This window comes from Poeciliopsis prolifica, unplaced genomic scaffold, assembly GCF_027474105.1.
Source record: "Poeciliopsis prolifica strain line A6 unplaced genomic scaffold, Auburn_PproV2 SCAFFOLD075, whole genome shotgun sequence".
Taxonomy (NCBI): domain Eukaryota; kingdom Metazoa; phylum Chordata; class Actinopteri; order Cyprinodontiformes; family Poeciliidae; genus Poeciliopsis; species Poeciliopsis prolifica.
This window is the reverse complement of record NW_026562450.1, coordinates 1,437,955-1,459,886: the sequence shown is the minus strand read 5'-3', so window position 1 is coordinate 1,459,886 and position 21,932 is coordinate 1,437,955. Positions and strand designations below refer to the sequence as shown.

The 21,932-nt window shown below is 39.2% G+C and overlaps 1 protein-coding gene across 1 annotated transcript in view; it reads right to left on the bottom strand.

Moving 5' to 3' along the window:
* Positions 1 to 21,728, bottom strand: part of htr2cl1 (5-hydroxytryptamine (serotonin) receptor 2C, G protein-coupled-like 1) — a 137,680-nt gene extending 115,952 nt beyond the window's left edge. Inside the window, exon 1 of the mRNA XM_055021337.1 lies at positions 21,365 to 21,728. The gene's annotated coding sequence lies outside the window, so the exon portion shown is untranslated. The remainder of the gene's footprint in view (positions 1 to 21,364) is intronic.
* Between the last annotated feature and the right edge of the window lie 204 nt (positions 21,729 to 21,932).

The window sequence follows — 21,932 nt, the reverse complement described above, 5'->3', positions numbered from 1 at the left end:
CCCAAATACCAACAAGGTTTTTGCATACATTTGTAATGCAAACTAACCTACTGACACATTCCTCAAGGAGACAAAACCACAAAAGGTCGCAACTCAGGGGTACTTGGTTTTATGCTGGGAAAATCACATACATACTCATTCCCAGAAAAATCCTCCAGCCTATTTTTAGAATCAGTTCACTGCTGTACTTTTTCGGTAACACTTTATTTGAAGGGATTTGCAGAAGGGTGATGTGACGCCGTCATAAACATCACTTAACAACCTGTCATAAAGATGAAGGAATCCTCATGAATGTTTGACTGTTGTCATGAAGAGTCATTCAGAAAACAATGACACTTCCAATGCAAAGTTGACACTTAATGGACTTTAAATCGAACTTTTAGAGCATGAAAACTCAAGTGACACTTCATGACAACAGTTCTAAATATTCATGAAGAATCTTTCATCTTCATATCAGGTGTTATTTCAGCCTAGTGCAAATAAACACTTCGAAAAAAGAGTTACCTTTTTTTTTTTTTTTAGAATTTATTACATTTCTATAAATTTGTTTACATGTATTGATAAAACAAGCATTGTGTTATAAACCTAGACGACCAAATGACACCCTGATGGCGGCAACACATTGTCGCTGTTTGTGCCGTTTCCACCTCCTGCAGCAATTCTAAATATCTCCAATTAGAGCCAACAAGCGGATTTGAATCCGCTTATCTGAGGACAGGCAGAGCAAACGGAGCGCCTGGCTCTCGTGTACAGAGGGTTATGTACAGCCGCGTGCGCAGTGACAGACTGAAAGAGTAGGTGACAGAACAGCAAGTCTGACACTTCCCCGTGTCCCCTTGGCGAAGCAGTCAGACGCACCGACGAAAGGGAGCAACTCTCCTGTTGGAAACCACTGATTGGAGGCTTTACAGACTCACAGCAAAGAGCCGTGATTGCCAAGGTGAGCGACTGTTTTTCTTTTTCCTAAAAAAAGTGTCAGTATATGCTGTTCTGGTTGAAATAGGTAGCAAAACCCTTAAAGGGAGGAAGCTTTACATACATTTTATATAGATTCATATAACAAGAAAACAAAATGCCAATGTCAAATTTGTTTACTTAACACATTCAAAATTAACAGTAAAATCAAGATTTTATCATAATTTCTCAACATAAAATCATAGCTCTTAAATATAAAACAACAAAAACAACAGAGCACTAAGGACAAATAGTTTCTGAACATTTTCTGAAGGGACATAGGCATCTTTTGTGATCAACGTTCAATTGATCACTACATCTGCTTGCCATTTTACTTTTTTAACATACTATACTATCACTGTACCACCAAAACAAGTTGGCCGTACATGGTGATCATCAAAACCTTCACCCATTTAACCCCCACAACAGAATGCATTTTTTTGAGTTACAATAAAGTAAAGTAAATGCGAAACTGAGAACATGTTTTATAGACGACCTCTCTCCTTTGGCAGCCCATCAACATGGGAAGTTGTGGGAGACGAAACACACCTCCCTCTCATTGTTAACGAAATTGACAAAGAATAGACACATCTGCAAATAAAATCCACAGAGAAGAAAGTCAAAATGTCTGATGAGGCTGTCCACCTACCAACTTCCTTGACACTTGTTTTGCATTCCTTGCAGAGACAAACCCTGAAACTGTACGCCTTCTTTCATGTCATTTAGGACTAGTTATCTTTAGCCCAGCTTGTTTTCTTTTTCATTAGGTATTTCTGTCTCTGCAGTGCCTTTTTTAGATGTCTTTGCTTGGTCTCCCTTGAATGCTTGCCTTGTCATTATACAGACAACATCGGTTACCTTTCAGTTCAGGCGACAAGTTTAAAGTACTAAATCAGGTGAAGCGAGCAGGTCTGTGCTCAGAGAGGGCAGGTGCTGGAAAACACTGCAGTTTCTTTCAAAGAATTTCATTTGAACTGCTTCATGTTTAGTTTGTGCTGCATCATCTTTTGAGAGATCTCTGTTTCCTTGGATGAATAAAAAAAAGTCAATCTAAATTGGCCAGCGGATTGCAACCTGGGGCCAAACTACACAAACTGGACATTCACAGTTTTAGTTTTTATCTATATATAGATGCACTGCAAAAAGAAAACAGTTGATACAACTTTAAAAAAAAGGTTAATTTGTTACAAGTAATAAAATTACATTTATCCATGTATTAAATTTATCAACTCGTTATGTTAAACTCCATTCACTTTTGTTCAATGTATATTCTCCTTTAGCATTTTTGAAAGAGCCATATATTCAGTTCATTATTACATAAAGATGGTATGGGTTTTAATCTTGGGGCTTTAATTAGACACAAACTCGTCTATTTTGTGGTAGGAAGAGGACCAAATATTTAGGAGAAAGAAAAGATAGTGTGTGGACAGCCAAATACATCACTGTCAGTGTTCACACAAACACAATTTCCTTGGTGGTGATTGCACAGAGATAGCTGCTCAGTAGCATTGTGGTGACTTGGAACTGTAGGCTACAACAGAAAACAACAGAGGATGTTACTCAGAATATAGCACTTCCATTAAATACATTTTGAACATTACAGAAAATATTGCTTTTATTTTTTTCTCAGTTGTCCACCCTCATCTTGTGAATGAGTTCTACGTTCTTCAACTTTAAATGGTACTTTTAATCATCTATGTTGCCTGATTCAACAAGATGGACATCCAAACATTCAGCCATTTCCTTCCGCTTGTCCGGGTTCGGGCCCCAGTACCAGCAGCCCAAACTGGGAAGTCCAGAGTTCCCACGATGTTCCGAGGACACATCCAGGTGTGAAGGGAAATACCTAAAACATGCAAAGCAGCCCAAGCTCTGACACCACAGATGCATATTAAAGGGTCTGGTACCTGATACTCCCGGACTACCCCCCACAGGATTCCCTAAGGCTCACAGTCGAATGCCTTCACACTCAGGACCGAAGCCAAGGCCAAACAAATCCCACTCTTTCTGAAAACTAGTTGGGCAAACTCCCAGTCTAGTTTGTATAGCAGGATAACTGCTGAAGTAATCATCTTATTACATTAGCTGTAACAGACATAAATAAGGATTTCCACAGGGTCCTCTCCATAGTCCAGGACGCCTTAATCATCTATGTTCTTCAAGCGTGAATCATTGAACATTCTTGTAGGCATTGTGAGTGTGGATATTAACTCGCTTTCAATCAGCCGGCAACTATTATTTCTGACGAGTGAAGTGCAGCAACACGTACTCTGCAGCCAGGAAGGTTCAACTCTGATAGTCCTTGATGGGGTCAGAAAGATAATTTTACCAGCCAAAGACAAACAAAGTGTGAAAAGAAACCAACAAAGAATGGATCAATTATTTTCATTGCTTCCACATCTTCCTTTCTCCTGAGCTGTCACTGCCTGCAAGCGAACAAAAGAAGACAATCACAGACTGACAGGAGTGGAAGGCATGATTCGCCCAGTCAGCTTTTGACACTTTGTGTCTCATTCATTCACATAAGCCAGAATTTATAGGACGGGTCCAGAAGTGGACGGTGAAAGGTGACGCTGGGCTGAACAGAGCGGAAAAAAGCTAAAAGGATGTGTGAAGGCTGCGTGGGTCGTTTGAGTGAAAATTAAAAAAAAGCTGGATGAAATTGAAGAAAAAAAAATCAATGAGTGAAAAAGTGGAAAGAGAAAGCAAGTCTCAGCCAGTTTTAAATCCATTGATTGTGACACTTCCCGTACACCAAAGGCTATCATCCTCACTGACTTGGCAGGAACTTTACTTTTCCACTGCCAAACAGCTTACTAATGAAAAAAACACATTTTATTCCCACCCACTGCAATGGCTGAACCAATAAATGAGCTATCACATACATTTAGTACCATTGACTGTAGTTTGAAGCTAGTGCCAAAAAAATGCCATGCTTTATGCCAACACATTTAGCTTTTTCCAATCCAAAATAATCAGGTATTAAATTAGCATTAAGAAAAACTATGCAAAAAAAAAATGGGAGTTATTGAGGTCATTTTAATTTACCATGCAATTAACGGAGTCATTTCTTATCATGACAAATTTATCTTATCATGACACTATCATTTCTTTTTGTAATTTTAAATTTTTTTTATTGAAGGGCAATAACCTTTTCACAGGTACAAAAACGCCCCAGTCTCGACATCACGCTGAAAAGTTGTGCCAGGTGTTGCATAAACAGTCGGCAACTCGTTCTTTTCTACTTAGATGAAATACATGCATGCTATTCTTTCTGAACCTATTTCACATGAGCCTGGCTGGTTGTCTGCCTGCATGTTCGCCCTGCGGTTGACTGACAGGCTGTCTGCGCTCTTCCTGCTCCTCAAGCAGCTGGGATTGGCTCCAGCGCTTCTGCTGTCCTGAGCGATATGAAACGGCTACAAGGAAAGGTCGGATAGACTGAGTGCATTAACAAAGGGAAAGAAGTGCATCTATTGAAAACTTTAATGCATTAAAGAACAGTTTTTTCCAGGGTGAGCTGTGATTGTAAACACGCTAATAAAAAATAAAAACAAAAGTGGTTGCTGAGAAACTTTGCATTAAAAAAGAAATTTTGTCCAGTCACTCATTATCTTTGCCATAGTTACTCTAACGGGGAGAACAGAAATAGAAATGTTGCATTTGGAACCTCTCACTGTTTATATCCAAGTTGTCACAGTGGCGCAGGTAGCTACGACAGGAAGTGAGAAGATGGCAGTTAAAAACGCTCTGAATTCATTGGCTTAGAAATAAGTGGCGACCGATAGCAGAGAATTTCTTTGGTGTCGCTGAATACATTTCCCTTATTCGCGAAAATGAAAAATGTTATACAGAATTTACTCATGTTATCTTTGATTTTCAGATGTTGTGATCTGAAGCATTTAAATGTGACAAAAACAACAATTCTGTTCAGGGCAAATCATTTTACAGCAATTTAAATGCACTGTAATCTAAACTTCATGTAGTACATGTAAAATCTCAGCCACAAATTAACTCAGTGGTATAAATAAATGTGTGCACTGTTACATAATGAAATAAGCACAGCAAAATGGAGAGAGCCAACACACTTAGTTAATATCTACTGCTGCCTACACATCATCTAAAATAAGTTGTATTTGTTCTTTTTCACTTCTTGGATCCACGTTTCTGCAAGTTGGATCATATTCATTAAGACATTTTTAAATATTTTGTGAAATAAAACTTTTAGATCACCATAAATTACATAAAATAAGGTTATATCTGCAGCGATGCATTTCCTCCAACTTGGCCCATATGTTAAAATGTTATTAAATGCAGTGGTGGGAATTAACAAAGTATACTGTACTTAAGTACAATTGTTGTGAATCTGTACTTTTACTTGAGTAGATTTAATAATGGATACTTTCAACTTTTACTCCACTACATTTTACAGGAAGTATCTGTACTTTCTACTTCACTACAATTCTACAAAACCGTCATGTTACTCGGTACATCCAAGTCGCATTGAGCTTTTTTGACAGGTGTTCTTAGTTTTATTGTGTCATGTAGCGCGGGGCGCTGGTCTTGGTCTCGGGTTTGGTTCCTGACGACAACGTGGCTCCTTGGTTGCATGTCCTCCCCCTCCCACCTTCTTTCCATCCCCTTTTTGTTGGATTTCTTTCAAAATAAAAGCCACTGGTGGCAAAAAAGTGAAGTTCATGCTGCGTTAGGACAAGATGTTTCCATCCTTGAAATTATGATTCATAGAATAACATATCTAAGTCTAAACTATGTTACAGAGAGTAAACACAATGAAAACATGCTTTATCTGTGGCATTGTTAATCAAAATGGCACATTACTAATGTATTCAAATTAAATACGATAGGTACACTTAATGGTATATTAGTGATTAGGTAACGCATTCAGCAAGTACTTTTACTTTTAATACTTAAGTATTTGTAAAAGCCACTACTTTTTTACTTTTACTAAAGTAAAAATGTTAATGTGGTACTTTTACTTTTACTAGAGTACATTTTTGTCTGTGTTTGTACTTTTACTTTAGTACATTTTCTGAGTACTTTCTCCACCACTGATTAAATGGCTCTGCGTCCAATGGCACTTTTTGCTGGATTATAATATTTATCGGTTGGATAAATCCTTCCTTTCAGGGAAACATACTGATGTGTTTAGGAAAACAGATTTACTCTGTGGGAAGAAAAGCTTTAAAAAAGACCTTGAGTGATCGTTACTTTCATCTGTTTCTATTTCCTCCTAATGTTGTGTCATTCATTGTCTGATTAAATACCCTTGCTGTTCGCACAGGGTCACTCTTTTTTGTCACCATCTGTGGTATTTTTTTTCTCTCCAGTTGCCCGTTCTTTTCTTTGTTAAACCACAGAAATCATTTTGACTTGAGGCTGAAAAAATTTCTGACAAACGTACCAATTTTGCAATTCGAAAAGCTACATATTGTTGATCTCAACTAATCTGACATTTGTAGTCTTACTTTTAAAAGCAAAACACTATATTTAAATACTCACTGTAATATTGTAATGAAACCTTTTTTCATCATTCGTCATCACTCATAGCAAGATATTGAAAAATAAAAAAAACGCGCGACAGCAACATTCAATACCTACAGAAAACCTGAAAAAAGTAATCAAAACTCCTGAGAGACTACAAGAAAGGTGAGCTCCTTGGAAACAAAATATAACCACAAGACTTTTGCGCAGCACTCCAGTTGCTTGATTTTTGTAGATATTTCTAAAAAATATATAACATTTTTGCAAAAATATCTTAGCAAGAGATATACAGTGGATTGTATGGAAAGGTGTGAAACTGGTCACTGGAAGAAATTAGAACCGTCAGGATGTGACGGCTCATAATGAGCGAGTCGAAACAATTTGGCCCTTTCATTAAATTGACGTTAATTAGCATAAACATAATCAGTTTTGAAATGTCGTTTATCAATTTCAGATTACTGCGCCTCTGCAAACGGACATTGGTCCAGCAATGTCTCCTCACATCAGTGCGTTCTTTGACCGTGTAGCGAAAGCGTCAAAATTACTGTTCCATTCCAAAAGGAAGCTTTATTCTGGAGTTTTTTAACTGCAGACTTTACGGCAGAGTCATGTGAACAATCCAAGACAAGTTTAAGGCAATGAATATTGTTTGGTAATTTATGCCGGAGAATCGGAGAAAGTGGAAAGGATATATGGCCTTCACACATCACAGGCCAAGAGGGATCGCTGGCGGCAGACAGCCGAACATCTGAAGCAAAAGCTCAAATCTTCCTAAGCCTTTCTAGAGTCTCTGTCAGCATTTGCTTTGCTTTGTCTGAGAGGCAAATGTGACAGAGATTTGACTTGTGGGAGTTCCACCCGGCAGTGCTTTGCCATGCGCGCGTAGTTCTGGGGAACAGGAGGAAGAAAAGGGACATTTCATAGGGCTTCATCCGGGTTTGTGAGATATTTAAGACAAGCACAAGTACAGACACACCACTAAACCCCCTTAATCCAATGTTTCCGTTCAAGCGATTACATTGCCGCATGTTAAGTTTTTAAGCCTTATTAAAATGTAATCCATCCAAGAATGGTTGCCAAAATCCCAATGGTGTTTTTTTAAATTATACTGTGTTTCTGCGGCAACGTTTATGTCTACTGTTGTGTAGCGTGACGGGAAAACCACCCAAAGAAAAAAGAAATCCTACAATGAGCTTTGAATGGTGAGGAGAGAATGTGTCTTTAAATCACATCTTATTGTAGTAATATCAATGAAATGATTTCCATTGAATACAACAGAAACGCCTTTATAGTCTCACTGGGAGATTATAAAGGTGTAAGAGCCGCAAGTTTGATATTTTTCAGTTTATTTGGTCAAAGAAACATCAGCCGATTCTCAGGAAAAAGAGGAAGACTGTTCAAAAACTCTTTAACCAAATCTAACAGAGTAGACGTGCTCTGCCACTGGACGCTTACAGCTACTGCTTTCCACCGACAGCTTGCAGCAGCAGCAGCAGCATGAGTAACACAAAGCCAGCCGGTCAGCACTTCACCGCCCCACAACTTCTATTCCGGCCTTTATTAATAAGCGTCGCACTTAAGTCCAAGTTCACAGTATTTTGTTCTCATTACAGACAAGCACGCTTTAGTGAGACAAGGAAATCGATGCAGAAGCTAATTATACTGTACAGCATACCGAGATGGAGCCGGTCGATACGCCTGTCCGAGAATCAGCGTGTGTGCACGTGACATCATCGAAGTTTAATTATCTTTGATGAATGGCATCACCCGAGCTGGTGGAGATTCACAATCACAGTTCGGTGCCACAAGCAGGGGGAAGGTGTTAGCCTACGTATGGCGCGCGAGCCACTCGGAGAAACTCGGCGCCGTCCTTCGCACGGTAAAGCTAAGACGCACTTTAACGAGAACCCGTGATTGTGTGAGACCAAGTGTAAGAAATACCGAAGCAGACGGCGGGTTGGTGTGAAGTTGATAAACTGACAGGCTAAACCATATTTTAGCTGGTAAACTGCGCTTGGCAGCGTATATAGCAGCTGAAGTGTATACGTGTGTGTCAAACTGTCAAAGAGCAGTGGAACAGACAAATCCCCTTCTGCACATCAGCTTCAAAGCAAGACTACCCAGAGACTGCAGAAGCTTGGGAAGGAGACGGTGTGTGTGGCAAGTGTATCCGATACACTTACACTGAAGGATCAGTTCTTAGGGGCTCAGAGGGGAGAGGAAAAATGGATGGAATACAGAAACAGTGGTAAAAGCAAAAGGAGGCATAAACAGAGGATAGAGAGGCGAAAAAACAAATAAATAAAAGACAAGAGATGTAAAATAAGAAAAGGAAGAGTAAAACTGATGCAAGGATGTCCAAATGAAAGCAGGAGGATGAGGTTGAGTGAAAACAGAGAGAATGTGAGAGGATGGGAGGCAGGGAAACAAGAGGGGATTTAAAAAAGAAACAACGGCAGAAAGGACCTGAGGCGTTGGTGTGCAAAGATAGAATGATAATTAAAACCATTCAGGTAAAAGAAACGAGCACAGAATGAAAAACAATGCACCATGGACTAATAGGTGGGTTATCACCTTCAGAAAACCAAAGACACACAACAAAGGATTCTGTAAGACATATAACAAAGACAGATTTGTGAAAAGGAGAGAAAAAAGAAGAAAATTCAGCAGCGGAAACAAATATACAAGGTCCAAAGTAGTATTGAGAAGTGAGAGGAGGAAGGAGGTTGAATGGGTGGAAGAACAGCCGAGAATTTGAGAAAGTGATGCAAGTGTGCAAAACTATCAATGTGAAGAACTGAAATAAGCATAAGATTTGCGAGAGCAGTGTAAAATAAGGACTAACAAGACTGCATCGACATGAAGAAAAGAAGAACGTACCGGTAGAAGAGAAGCAGTTCCTCTTACAAATCATGATTTACCATCTGCACCAGATTCTACAGGGTTTATTTCTCTCAAGATGAACTATCATTCTTTCTTGAACGGGTTAAGGTAAGTCTATGATCTAAACAAAACATGTTCATTACTTTGTTTGACCACAGTAATGGCCAAACAAAATCATTCTCAGGTTATGAGATTTAAGCCTGTTCTGTCTGTTTTGAGCTCCTTTCAGAAGAAGGGGCTGTTTTAGGGCTTTAAATTCAAATAAGTCGAGCTTTATTTTTCTTTCCAGTTGCCAGTTGATTGCGATATGACAGAAAATGTTTATGTAGTTTTGAAGCCACTGCTTTCAAAAACCAAAAGCCTACAGACGTGACTTACGTTTGAAATTGCTTCAATGTTCAGGCGGAATAAATGTGTCTTGTCCATGTGCACAGATTCAAATGTCTGTTTGAAGGTGTTGATGTTGGACTTTCCTCTGAGTCGGCGCCTCTCAGTCTATGAGGACTTCACTTTGCTGTGGGCTTGAGCCCTGATGGTTCCTGGGTTGTTCTAGAAAATCTTAATCTGAGGGTGACAGTTTGGGTCAAACCTGGGGAAAAGGCAACCTATCCAAACCGTTTCTGGAATGAATAAACTAGGCCAACATTAAGCTTCTGGCATGGCCCCCATTTCCTGCTCTATTAAAAATTTATGAAATGTTGCTCGGAAATATACCATTTTAAACGAGCTCCACTGAGTGTGGTCAAACATCCAGCCGGGAAAGAACCTGAAGCCCATTGACGGCGGGTGAGTGGTTTCTCTGCAACTTCCTCAGGCATATTAACCCAAATATTAAAGCAACATATCTGAGTCCCTATTTATCATTTAGATCCCGTGGATCAAATAAAATAGAAATGAAATACCAACTTTTACATACAGTTCTAGTTTGTAAAATCAATTGAAGTGGCATGTTGTACGATTACTACAACCTGTAACAATAGAGATTCAGATGCGTCACCAAAAGTCTCAAGCTTCAAGACGGCTGCAGTTTGAGTGCTGACTATCAGACATATTTGTTAAGACGGGCCTGGAAAAAGCTGTATAAAAAATCTTGAGACCTTTTATAATGTCAAGTGTTATTGCAGGTTCTGAGCCTTTGCTGCCTTACCTATCCAATGAATCTGTGTAAAACACAATAACACTGAGTTGGTTTGATATGATATTGACCCTTCAATTTTTGCTGTACTTCTCAGAAAAAAAACAACTGTTAGCTTCAAGGAAGTCTCTGAAAGGTCTCCTTGTGAAAAGTTAAATCCAAGGTTTACTGTTGTAGCGTTTGTAAAACGGAGCTTCAAGTGCCTCAGTGAACATAGTTTACTCTTGGAACTGACCATTCAGACAAGCTGAGGCATCATTTTGTCATTTTGTAAGGAGAACTACTTTCCTTTCCTGATCATACAATTACCCAAACCGTTACCCCAAATCAAAACCCTACTTGGACGAGGTTAGGTCTCCTCCAGTCCTGGAGTGGTGCAGCTAATAAAGCCTGTCCTGCGTGGTGATGACAGTTTACATATTCTTCCCCTCAAATCTCACAACCTGACAGCGAGTAGGATCTTCGGGAGAAGATTGCCCAAACACAGGCATGCTGAGCCTCGAGAGAGTTCTCTAAGAGGACAAAAGGCTGTAATTGCTGCCAAAGGGGCTTTGAGGCAGCCGTGAATTTTGAATGGAGTTCGGGTACAAAAAGGAGTTCTGGAAAGTACCAGAGAAAGATGCATGATTCAACGAAGAAGAGAAATCTGTTATGCATAATGAATATTTGAACTCTTTACTGCATTTTACCTTGCATTCAGGCTTTGCTTTGGTTATCCAGCTTATCTAGCACCGTTGCTGAAGGGATTTCAACATTCTCCATCATTTGTGTGAAACTGAAGGAGCAAGCAGCAGATGGTCAAACTCCTGAATGTGTCAACGATTGAGAATAACTCCTCAATTGTTCCCTCTAATCACTTGTCGTTTCCAATCATAATAATCATTTGTTGATCAGTGACCAGCTTGCCTTACCAGCTGTTCCCTCTGCTTTTATATATGTTTCATTTATTCCATAAACCAGTTTCCCGAAGTTGCAGAAAACTACGTGCAATAAATGGACATAATGGTGAGTTTACATCCTTGACCTTAACTTTACCTCAACGAATGTGGAATCTTCCACCGTTTCCACCGACTCTCATGTTTCCACCCGCCTGCCGACCGTCTCTCTTTAAGTCCCCCAACATTTCAAGTGACAATCCCACTGTGGGGAGCTCAAGCAGAGAGGAAATAATAATATAACGGTTCTCACACAGGTGCATGTGAATGGAGAAAGATAGCGGCGGCCATAGAACGCAGCAAGGAAAATCTACAAGGAGCCATGTGGGATGTAATTCGCACTTACATATCATTTCAAAGGCAGCGCAGGGCGAGGATGGCGCCATAATACAGGAAAGGAAAAGTGTGATCTGGGATTTTGTTACAAAATATCTTGCAGAAGACATCATATAATTCCAGGCTTTACTCACTTATTATGTTTCGAGCACTTTTTTTTATTTCATGTAATTGTTTTGTATTGGAGTACAAGTGTGGTGGGGCGATATGGCTGCAAAACGAGTTTCAATATAAGCATTTAATATCAATCAATATCAATAATTGATTCTTTTTTTATTTTAAGTAGAGTTCAGCCTTGTGGATGATTGTTATCGGAATCGGCAGCAAAAAAAAAAAACCTGATCAGAGCATCACTAGCTTTGTCTTTTTCATCATGAGATGCTTTTACAAATCCAAGAGTCTCCATGTTATAAGGACCGAGTTACGTTTCCGTCTCCTCCCCCTAAACACTTCTGATGAAGCTACTGCTCTGCACTTATAAGTCAAAAGGCTTTAGAGCAGGCGAGCAGCTTCAGTGCTTAGTGCCCACTCAACACTGACTTCAAAGAAAAGCCGAAAACAAATCTTTGCATTAGTATTCGCCTTCTGTTGGCTAATGGGGGAATAACTTCATTATCTGGAATGACTGAGTAAACTCCATCAGCTTATTTGAATTCCAGTCTCAGAGGGCCTTTGGATTTTACTTATGCTCCATCAGTAGGTATGTGGCAAAATAAAATAAAGAATAGATGATTCACCTGGGAAGGTAAATTTGATGTTTTCAGGAGAAACAGATGAGAAAAAGAGACACACGTGACATGCTTAATGCAAGCCGCAAGTTATCCATTTCACATGAACTTTTGGTTATTTTAAGATGAAAACATTAAATAGTAAAAACAGTAAAGTAAGGTGTCCTTGGGTTAAAAACATAGCTTTAAAATTTATGAATAAATCCGGAATTTGACGCACACGGGGAGTCAAGCCAAGCGGGTAATGTTCATGAAACGCTTTTAAAAACAGCAGGTGCTGACCAAAGGGCTCAACAAAAACAAAATGATATAAAAATAATTGAATAAAACATTTGAATTTTTAATGAAAAATTATGAACAGTTGAAATAAAAATGCAAGTGGAGGTATAGCAACAAGTAAATACGACATGGACGTGAAGAAAATCAAAATAAAAGTAAGAACTTGCCAAAAGCCAGAGAGTAACGGAGAGTCTGGTGAGCAGATTTAAAAGTGTCTGTAGTGAAAATGCTTTTCTCATTTGCAGCAGCAAAGCGTAATTTGAAAGGTGGATCCGCAAAAGCCCGCTCTCCCCTGAGCCGCACAGCATTCTGGGGAATGGCAGGGAAAGGCAGGGTAAAGGCTTTCGCCACTTGACCTATTCTGCTAATGGTGCGTTCACACTAAACGCTTTTTGAGCGCCGCGTGTCTGGTTTGCATTCAATGTCTATGCGGAGGAGCGCTGTTGCGTTTCAAGCGTCGAGCGCGGCGCGTTTTGAACCGTTTGTAGCGTTTGACGTGCCAACATGTCCAACGATCCACACAGACGCGCCTGATGCTCGCAACGCAATGAAAACTGCACCCGCATCAAATTTTACGCACCCCGACGTGCGTAACGCGTTTGGTGTGAATGCATCATAATCAAGATCGGCGGCATCAATTCACTCACTTTTTGGTTAACAAGCAACAACCTGTTGAGTAACATTGTGGCACAAAAACTGTAGCGAAAGGCCACACAGGTTGGCAGGATTGCACCGATCGTACACTTTTTCACAGAAGTCGTCCGATTACAATCGGTGGCCGATCGGTCGGCACACCTCTAGTTCTAACACTTAAACTCTTCACATTGTGTCATTATTATTGCTATGGTGGCAATAATGTACTACAACCATGACCCATGACATCCACCGTAGTACTGGGGCCACACAAAGAAATAAAAAAAAAAAACAACAACAACAAAAACAGCATAAAGTTAAAGAATTAAGAGAATAAACTTGTGCGACAGTAAAGTCAGAAAGTATGACTTAATTCTGGTGTTATTTCAACTTTATTCTCAAAATCTGATTTTGACTTTGTCATAATGTGACTTTGTAATTTTACAACTTCATTCTCAATATTATTACTTTATTCCTGCATTATTTTGACTTTATTGTCATATTATGACTTCATTCTCAATCTTATTGTCTTTATTTTTATATATTTGTGACTTTATTCTTTTCATTTTATTTTTATTCGTTTTGTGTTTCTCCCAATTCTACAAACCAGCACATGAGGGATTTTATGTTTTGAAAAAAAGCATAAATATGACGTAGAATCAAACAGATCCATCTATCCATCATCTATAGACGCTTTTCCTTCTAGTTTTTCCTTGCTCTGGCTCAAACACAACACAAATTGATTAAATTAAGTTTTGTCTGTGATGTAAAGATGCAATTAGCCATATATACACATTTTTTTATTCTTATCAACCAGTTCATACACCAGCTTAACCTCTAAAGCCAACAAATCAAAGATGAACAATTAACCAAATGTAGAGCAAACATCCACAAAAAGAAACTGCAGATAAACGCCTCAAACTCCGACTGTGAAGCTACACAAGAGTTTAAATCATACTTTGGATTTATGCTGCTGCCTTGACTCGTAGAACAACTTCATTTAAAACCAGCTTGCTTTTACAAAAGACTGAAATGAGGTCAGTGTAGGTTCAACATCTGAAAATAGACTCACGGCACATATTAAAAAGTTCAAGATACACGCAGAACCAGAAGCTTCTTTCTTTTTGTAGAAATGCAGGTAAATGCAGTAAACAATAACCGACTTGTGTTATCTGCCTGATATTTACAATAGAGGTTCCAGCTAATAACACATTAACATTAGAAATGCACCAGTAAATTAGATTTGTAATTAGATTTGTGACAGTGGGTATTAGAAATAAATGTCACAATTGATCCCCCTTTTTAATGTGCAGAATTAGCTTTGAGCGATGCCGTGTTCCTTAGCGCCGCTAGCTCTGTAACGGCTACGTTAAGCCTTTTGGATAATCAACAACTGAAAGGTAGGCTTGGTAAAACCACTGGGCAGCTACAATTACACTTTCAGCTTTGGGAATGAGATTGTTCTGGATTATATCCACTCTGTCTGACCTTGTGATTTTACTCCCCAGATTAGGAGACTGTCAGACATAATCTTCTCAAAGGGAAGCAGAGGTCAAAGAAGGGATGAAAAGACTCACTATGCTTTGTTTTCATTTCATTTCCTCATCTCTACATGGATATGTCCTTAATTTTTGGAATATATTTAACGGTGTCTGGATTTATGACTGTGAGTTATCAAGGAAATATAAGTTTGGTGGCCAGAGACAGATCTGAAAAATAAAAATTACCTCCACTCATTTGTTTTTTTGTTTTTTGTTTTTTGTTTTTTGTTTTTTTTGTCCAGTTTGACTTGACAACCTGTTCAATATCCATTACTGGAAAAGCTAAAAGAGACCTCCACCTAATGCGCACTGATCAATATTTCAACACCACACATGACTGGCTGTCATAAAACATTACTTCTCAACTGCTGAGCTTAATTTTTGAATTTAATTGAAAGTCGACTCTTACAAAGTGGTCGTCCCATTTTCAATTGATTTCCCATTCTAAGACAAGCCTTGTTTTTCTGCTTTGAAAGCACTACCTTGAGTTTTTTTCTTAATAGAAGCAATGGATTTAAGGGACAGAAAATGTTGTCAGACATGAATGGAGGGAGCAGATGGGATTTAAGTAAAAAACATTTCCTTCTGAAAGTATTATGGTATTGTTAATGCCTCTTGCAGAAGCATGCCCAAAAGATTTCACTTGAGAAGTTAAATATACAATGGACAGCTTAATTCCGTGAATATTTATTGGTATGCCTTTATTGAACAAACAGTGTAGAAAAATACTAAAAAATAATACTGATAGCTTTAGTGGTTTATAACATTAATTGGAATTAATCGTATTGTTTATCATTTATCGCGATACAATTCTTAACATAATAAATTTCAATTTGTCATGATTTTTTCCACAGTTTGTTAAATAAAGGTTACAAAAAATGGAGACATAAATAGTTCTTATTGTCACTTTTACCATTATCAAAACATTTCCACAAAATATCGTGATAAAACTTTAAGTCCACCCCTAATCCTAGAGCAATAACACTAACAAATACCCACACGTGCAACATCGAGTTGCGTTCCACACTCATCATTAAAACAACCAAGATGCTACCAGGCTGAATAAGTCATTATGTGTGTCTCTACCCTCCATTTGAAATGAGAAAAACAGTGATGCAGTAGTGCAAAAACTATAATTGAAGATGTTCGTCTAACACCGACCTACCGCTGGAGGTAAAACATGCAAAGAGCGATTGTTCGGTGATTGCACGTCACAGAAAGATTCACACATATGGTGCATGCAGCAGTCATTTCACATGACTGATCTTTACTTAGATATTGTGGGAAATGGCCAAGAGAGTGAGAAAAAGAGAGTGCCAATTCAGGCAAATGAAATCCCTATCTGCTGCATTGCCAAATCAGGCATAACAATCATGTCCGCATGCTTCCATGGAAGCAAGCATGGTTAGAACCATGCAGAAGACAATGCAATACATCCAGTGAGTCATTTTACTCACAAGTAATGAGTTAAGAGAGAAAAATCATGGTAAAGCCTGTATTCGAGCCACTATTTTGGTTGCATTTTTATTGCCATTTCTGCTACACGCATAAAAAATACATTTACTTAAGCTATATATACATATATAGCAGCTGTAGAAGCCATTCTAAGAGCCTGCAAGGATAAACTAGCATAGACAATGGATGGGTGAATTTTAGAGTTTGGATTTTTAGATTTATGGCCCGATCTCCATAAAAATCAAATCTGAAATTCAGCCCGGGTGTGGCTAAAATTATTTTCTTGGTTGTTGGGTTAGTATGTCTACAATACATACAATATAAAGAAAACAAAAAGAGAATAGGTGACATAAAGTTGGGTTAATATGCTTATTGCAGAGGAAGTACAGGAGTAGATAGTTTAGCCTGTTGAGGAAATAAAGAAAATAAGGAGCAGAAGTTCAACGGACTGTAACAAGCAAAGCATTACACAATAAATGCACATATCGCCACGCCCTGCTCCGCTCCTATAATTCACACATCCCATATTATTTGCCCTCGACTCATACCCCAAGATTACATCCCTTTAAAGGGTGTTTTGTTTATTTGCTCTTCAGTGACACATCAACTAACCTCTAAAGATCATGAGCTGCGTCTTCGAAATCAAAACTCTGATCTACTAATTACGTCAGCACTACTTTAACCAGGTCCCAGATGCAGGTGATTAGAAATACACGTGTCAAACATACCTAAGATAAACAAAAAAGAAAAAAAATTTCCCAAAAATAAAATGAAATACTTAGTGGGTTTGGAAAGAAGGAACCTGCAGTAAAGCACAACAATGATTTGTTAAAGTTGCAAAGCTGTCTCTCTGCATCACTGAAAATGTTTCTGATGAACAATATTTGTGTTTGTGGTGCTACAAATGCAGTTACAGCTACACAGTGACCTAGAAAAGAAGTATTTCATTGATTTTTTTTCTTATTGTCATCACAAAATATGGTGATAAAATTCAAAGCTTATATCTCCCATCCCGAGTCCATACAAGTCAGTGATTAGTTCTCTGATTAGATTTTTTGTTTCTGGCCAACCTATATGACCCATCAGGGCTGGTCAAGCTTAGTTAGTCTTTTCTGCTCATCAGTCATATCTTTACCATACAAACTGTTTATTATTGTAACTGCTACTAGGTTTTGTACACATCATATTGTCTATTTAAGGATGTGAGACATATTTTAAAGTCCAAAACTACATGCAAGTTTAATCACTTGTTTTTTTGTTTTTGACTGAAAGTGGTACAAATGAATGTCACCATTCATTCATCATCCCTTCATCATCCCTTTACCACTGCAGGCAAACCGCCTTCCTCCTTTTCAACTCAATAGCTGTAAGGAGCAGCACCTACACACGGCAGGCATCCCTATCCTTATGAGTTGTTGCTAAGCTAAAGGATGTGAAGACCCTCTTGGGTTCGTTTCATCCTGGCTCCAGGCGGCCCGGACAGAGGGATGCACATTTACAGACCGTTACTCACAATCCCCTTCCTGCAAACCTGCAGTGTGCGGCGTTTGCGGATGCTTTCTGTGACGCTCTCACGCACGATCAGCCAGGCAGCCAACAAACCCACCACCTAATCACATCCCATTTCATTGCCTGAATTACTGGGCTCCACCTTGATTTCTATTTTCAGACATTCTGATCCCCATGGTTATTGCCCTTTTCTCTCCCTGGCATTTTATTTATTTCTTTTTTCAAGTGCACAGAATGTTTACTTGGATTTTTTTTTTCTTAGAATCTAATGAGATACGAGGTGACATTTTAAGAAGGCAATTCTGAGGGATGTTGCATGTTTTTGAACTTGTAGAGGAGGAGAGGCATCCTTATGCGGTCACGGCTGATAATTAGTGAGAGTCTCTCTTTCTTTGGCAGGTTGGCCAACCTGCCTCTTGGATAATGGGCTTTATTTTATTTGTCTGACACAAACATCCATCACAAATCCACCTGCATTCCACGCTGTGTGCATGTGCAGAACATTCTGGTCCTTTCACTATAAAAATAACTAAATAAACAGAGCAGGAAAATCTTTAAAGAATATTTAAGCTGGAAAAGCAGATTTTTTTATTATTTTTTTTTTATATCTCGATTACATGGAAGTAGAGACTCGAGACAAAAGCCTTGAAAGACAAACAGGTATGAAAAACCGTCAGCCGTCTGAGCAGGATAACAACCTGAATGAATCAAATGGAGACAAAGCTGAGAAAACGCGGCAGTGCAGATACGGCGCCGACTGCACGAGCATGCAAAGCCACAGCGAGATTTCGCCCATATTTCTTTCCAGTGTCATGGCTATATAGCTCGCCAAATTGAAAATGTATTTAAACCGACACCCTGAGAGGAGATAGGGAAGGAGAGATGAGCCAAATCGGAGGACTGAGGGCAGAAAGTGTGCTGAAGAATCTGCCTGCCGTAAATGAAAACGAGTCGCTTCAAACTCCAAATCTGAATTTCAGTGAAACTATTTTACGCATGACACAACAGAAGGTAAATTTGACTATTTAAAACACTGTTTCTCTCCCATGGTTGTTTTCAGTTCTGGCAGTTGATGAGAGAGGTGACGACCCAGGATGGCATCTGATCAGGGGGCGACGCAGGAACTCTAAAACAACATTTCTGCCACTTGCGTTTTTCACAAGTTTTCTTTTTCTGCTCATTTGCACATCAAGTCAGCAAACGGTGTGTCTAACTTTGTACACAGAGAGAAAATACGACTGATCCTACGCTAGCTAAAGATCAATTAATCAAATTACATATTGAAGAGTGTAACAAGAATAGTCATTGGACTAATTTTGAGCAATACCGTTTCAGTCTCTAAAGTAGTATGCTGTTTAACGCAATCAGGCATAATATTGCAATGAACTTTTGAGATTTTGATTCTTTTTTTTTCATTACAAAAAGTGTGCTGGCAACAAGATGCTAGCAGTACATCAGGTTCTGAACAGGTGGTTTAGTCTAGGGCAGGGTAACCCGAACCCTCCATGGAACTTCAGCTTTGTTCGGCAATTCTGATGCCATCTGAGTGCTGAGAGTTTGTTCTTTTGGCAAGAAATAGGGACGAGCATTGGCACACCGCCTGGTCTATGGCTGCGTAACAACAAGTAGAGGCACTGTTTATTAAACTAGCTCTGTTTCCATTAAGCAAACTTATTTTCAAAATGTCAAATTGTGCAACTATACAGTCAGTAGAAATGCAGCGGATGTCTCTGGAACATCAAACTTCTTTGAAAATGTAGTCTGTCTCGCACAAGAAAACTGCTGGTATGTTTTAATGTTGACTGGGGAAAAGTTTCACGCTTAAACAGCAACGCCAACACACTTTGAGAAAACTGTAGTTGCTATATCCGGCCACAATGTGGCGCAATCATAACCTCAAGTGATTTTGACGCTCAGCTTTCCACCTCATCAGTTTCCATCTTATTGTAAATAGTAGTGCTCATGTAACATTTTTCTTGTCAGAAATTGAGTAGAACTGAACAAATAGCACAACAAAGAACAAAGCTATCTGTCGTTTTAGTTGTTATCTCTGGTTCTATTGCGTCATGTATGAGGACAAAATGTCCATTTGTTCCCACGATATCCAACATTCACAGGTGTAATGATAATAACTGGTTAATGTCCTATAATGGTATGTTATGCCACACTTATATTTGGAAAGGTTAGCATAGAAAATTAGACCTACAAACCAAAGTCTTAATCTGGAACAGTTTGTTTCCCTTCAATTGTTTGAATAAATTAGATACACAATCAGGGCCATTGTAGATGGAAACAAAAAAGGGCAGAAATTTTCTAGAAAAAAAACTTGGAAATTTGTGAATTTGAAAAGTCAAAAATTTTCTAGAAAAAAAAAATCAAATTTTGAGGTTAATCTAAGAAATGTTATAACGTTGTGAAAATGTTCTACTTTTGAAACTCAAGAGATTTTCTAGAAAAAAAAATCTTGAAAATTTCTGAACTGAATCTCAAAATTTCTGAGTTTTTTATTTTTATTTTATTTGGCTGAAATGTCCCCAGGACCCCGTCCATGCAGCGACCGCCACTGCACGTCACTTTCACATACCATCATATCCGGAATCACAACAAATTCAGCCACTAAAAAATTCTACTTGGATCAGAAATATTAGCAAAACGCCTCCAACAAATGCTGCATAAGAAGATAAAAAGACACTTGCGGCTTCATCTCTGAAGAATCACGCGCACTGACCTGGAGGTTATGCGGTAGAAAAGCCTTTGAAAGGAAAAAACATATCAATAAATGGACAAATAAATAAGCACCAATCAGGCCTCTGGAGAGACCCTGATCCTCCCAGGGGACAAGTGGGATTAGTGCACGTTTATTGCGTAGACGCGCGCGCACAGCTTTTATATATGCGCAGCAAATATCCGGGTATCCAGGATGGAGAAAGTGCCACACCCTCCCGGAGTGAGTGGGACGCAACAGATTAGCAGCTCACTTTCTTTCTGTTGGTTAATTCAGACATCTCCTTACACGCAGAAAAAAAAACATACTTGATTTTTTTTTTTTTTTTTTACATTTCTTTCGGTGAGCTACTTCCTGCTATATTAAACACTCGAACCCCTCCGGAACCTGACGGAAACACTCTGTCATTAAACAGCAGGGGGATTTTCTTTCTATTTAACAGAGAGAACCAGACGATTTGAACCACCTGTGAATGTCGCCACATTGTTCACACTCCTCTGCAGGGATGCTGCGGTGCTTTCTTTCTTTCTTTTTTTTTTTAAGTCGACCTTTGATCAAAGTTTGATCCAAACACAAGTACAGATTTGTCTTTATTGCAGGGGTAAAAAATAATTTAAAAAAAACATATTTCCACATACATCCACTTTTATAAAAAGAGCTTTGACCTCCAGCCAGTGCCAAAAACACAGCGCGCGCGCGGTGCCGTCATTTATCCACGAGCCATAACGTGAGTTTAAGAGTTTACTCACCCGTTAGCGTGTCGTCCTGGTGCTGAATCCTAAATATCTTGTCTCCACGTCATTTCGTCGAATTGGAGACTCGGGTTTTCCTCCTGTTGTCTCATGAGCCCCACGACCCGCGTGGCTCGGTTTACTTTGTCCCGGAGAAACAGCAGGACGGACCCGCAGGACGCGGGTTGTCATCCCGGTCGCGAGCGCAAGGAGGAAAAAAAGAAAAAAAAAAGGGATGGTGGGGAGGGAGTCGCTCTGTCCGGTCCAAATAACGGCGTACTATCCTTCCGAAAGTTCGGGGAGGAGAAACTGGCGCTCATAAAGTCATTCTGGATAAGTTAGAACGGGCGCTTTCTGAAAGGGAAAGTTTAAACACCGGAGAAGAAGAAGGGCTTTGGTCGGATGAGAGAAAAACGGCTGTGAAGGACTCGACACAAGAGCAGGAGGGAGGGAGGGAGAGAGAGAGAGAGAGAGAGAGAGAGAGAGAGAGAGAGAGAGAGAGAGAGAGAGAGAGAGAGAGTCCGACACTCTGGCTCCTTACCAGCTACATTCCTCCGCTTTTTATTTTGTTATCTACGTATAAAAT